Raw genomic sequence first — 3132 nt, forward strand, 5'->3', positions numbered from 1 at the left:
GAGGTGGAGCTTTAATACTTTTTCAGACTCACATTTTAAATTTGTGTTTCCAGCCTGTCATAAAAGTCATTCTTTAAAAAAAAATATCTGTAGCTCTTAGGAGCCGATTTCAAGTTTTTAAAAAAATGTTTTTAACATAGTCTCCAAATCTCTGCTTTCCACTTAAAAATAAAAAAAATATACACACACACACACACACACACACACACACACACACACACACACACACGTCCATTTTCTTCTGCATGTGTCTTATTTCCATCCTCCCCTTTTCTATTATTGTTGTCTCAATTTGTCCCTATACATGCTAAATGTTCATTACCATCTTGCTATAGCAAATCTCTTCATATTGTTTAAGCTTATAATGCCCTGTTCTTAGTAAGGGTTGCATTCCTCTATTTCTATTTGCCTAATAGTCACCTTACTCCTAATTATGTATTTTTTCGTCATTTTGTTTTATGTGAGCTGACCCATTTTGGTATTTCCTGTAAAGCAGGCCTCGTAGTGGAGAATTCCCTCAATTTTTGTATGTCTGGAAAGGTGTTTATTTCTCCTTCATATCTAAAGGAGAGCTGGGCTGGATACATTATTCTTGGCTGGTAGTTCTTTTCATTTAATAGTCTGAATATTTGATTCCACTACTTTCTGGGTTTTAAGGTTTGCGCTGAGAAATCCAGTGATAATCTAATGGGTTTTTCTTTCTAGGTTACCATCTTCTTTTCCCTGGCTGCCCTGAAAATTCATTCTTTATCAATGATTTTTGATACTTTTAACCCAATGTGTCTTGCAGAAGGCCTTTTTAGATTGAGATAATTGGGTGTTCTGTTGACTTCTTGAATTCCAAGCTCTAGCTCATTCCTTAGATTTGGGAAATTCTCATCAAATACTTTTCTGAAAATGGTTTTAATCCCTGCTCCTTTTCCCTCCTTTTGAGAATGCCCATTATTCTTATGTTACCTCTTCTGATGGTAAAAGCTAGTTCTTGTATTTCTTTCATTATTTTTCATTCTATGCTTTCTCTCTCCCTATTTCTGATTTATTTCTAGATTTCTATCTTCAATATCACTGATCCTTTCCTCCATTTGACTCTATTTCCCATGCCTGCTATTTCATTCTTCATCTCTTTCAGTGTGTTCTTGATCTCCAAAAGTTCTATTCGGTTCTTGTTAAGAGTTACAATCTCCTCACTAAAAAAGTCATGCTGCTGATATAGGTTTTTTCAATTCCTAGATTTGTTGATATGAATTATTTTGGATTTCATTGATTTTTTCAGAAGTACCACCCTGAATTCTCTGTCACTTAAGTCACATATTTCTCTGTCTGTAAGCTTATTTTCTGGAGAGTTTTCTCTTTCTTTCTGAGATGCCTCGTCACCTTGGTTGTTCATTTTCTTGAATGGACTATTTCTCTACCTTGGCACTAATGGAAGTGTATTCTGAATTTTTCGAGGAAGAAGTTTTTTTTTTTTTTTATATATATAAATGTTTCTCTTTAGCCTATTGCAAAGAAGGAGCTTTTATTTTGGTTTCCAGTAGCTGGCGTTGAGCCTCTTGTATCCCTTCTTTGTATAAAGCCTTAATGATACTTTTTTTTTTCTTACAGATGTTTAATCACACTCACTACTCTCAGTCTCAGTTCTTGTCAGTGTTGACAGTTTCGGTAGCATTTGCTCAGTTTCCCCTGGAGATCTGTGGTGTTCGGTCTCAGAGGATATGAGGGAAGGGGCCCTTTGGGTTGGAAGATGGGGGCTGCGGCTCAGCTTTGTTTTGCAACCACAGCTGGTAAAAATCAACTGTTGTTTCTCTGCCATTCCCTCTTCTCTGCTCTTTGCCCTGAAGAGTGGGCCCTGCCATCAGCTCGTGGAACTCACTGCTCTCCCAGGCAGGGCTGTCCAGGGAACTCGCCGCACCTTCTCCCCTATCCCTCCTCCTACAGGGAGCTGCATCTGAAAGAGGCAGCTTCTTTGTTTCTCCCAGTCCACTGCTGGACACCTGAGGTTGTGACCTGTGATAGCTCTTATGCGTGGATCTGATGCTCAGATGTGCTGGTGTGCAGTTTGGGTGTTTTTGTTAAGTTTTAGATGTTCAGCTTATTGTTGTTTCAAGGGGAGAGATCTGGGGATGTCTCTCACTCCGCCATGTTTCTCCTGCTTTAAATTTATATTCTTTAAGCCACCTAGTTTATGGTGTTTTGTTATAGTAGGTGGAGCAAACTAATATAGGATACAATTGAACATCCAAATAAGGAATAAGATGAAATAGGAGTCCATGAATGCATACTCACATAAATAAATTAATGAATAAATATCAATGATAGTAAAGGAAAAAACATTTCTTACAGTGAATTCCAATTAATAAAAGTAGAAGGAATAGTGGTGTTAGAGCCATGACTTGCAAGCATATTAAGAACATTCGGGTAAGAACGATCAGTGGATGAACGTTTAATGAGGGAAGGAATATCTACTTAGTGTTGACATATTTCCCCACAAAATAGCTTGTTAGTTACAAATGGAAAAAAGAAAATTTGCAGTAGAAAACCTGGTTACCCAAATGATGAACTAAATGCACCAAATGATCCTGGATTAGATCTCGAATCAAGGAAAAAAATCTAAGAAGGACATTTTTGGTACAATTAACAAAATTAGAATATGGCCTGTGTTTGAGTTAATATTGTTGGGTCAATGTTGAATTTCTAGGTTTTTATCCTGTACTGTGGTTGTGTAAGAGGTATTTTTATTTTAAGTATTTAAGGGGTAAGAAGGCCTAGGGTCTGCAACTTATTTTAAAATGGTTCAGAAAAAAAAAATAAAACAAAACAAAAAAAAAACCATGTCCATGTTATGTATACTAAGAGCCGGAATGAGAGCGACACATAAAACAGAGATAAATGGGACAAAACGGTATATTTGATAAAGAATTTATAGTTTTGTCTATTCTTATACTTTTCCACAAGTTTGAAACTACATCAAAATTAAAGTTTACCAAAAGGATATGTCTCAACGAAGCAGAAGAAAACTATAAAAATTAATTCCTGCTTGCCCCTACCACCAAAATATATAAAAGTTCGTAATTGAAAGACTGCATTGAATGGTCCAGTATATTACAAGGTCATTACCAGAATTCCCTCCTAGGT

This window comes from Pteropus alecto, unplaced genomic scaffold (genome assembly GCF_000325575.1).
Source record: "Pteropus alecto unplaced genomic scaffold, ASM32557v1 scaffold256, whole genome shotgun sequence".
NCBI classification, from domain to species: Eukaryota; Metazoa; Chordata; class Mammalia; order Chiroptera; family Pteropodidae; genus Pteropus; species Pteropus alecto.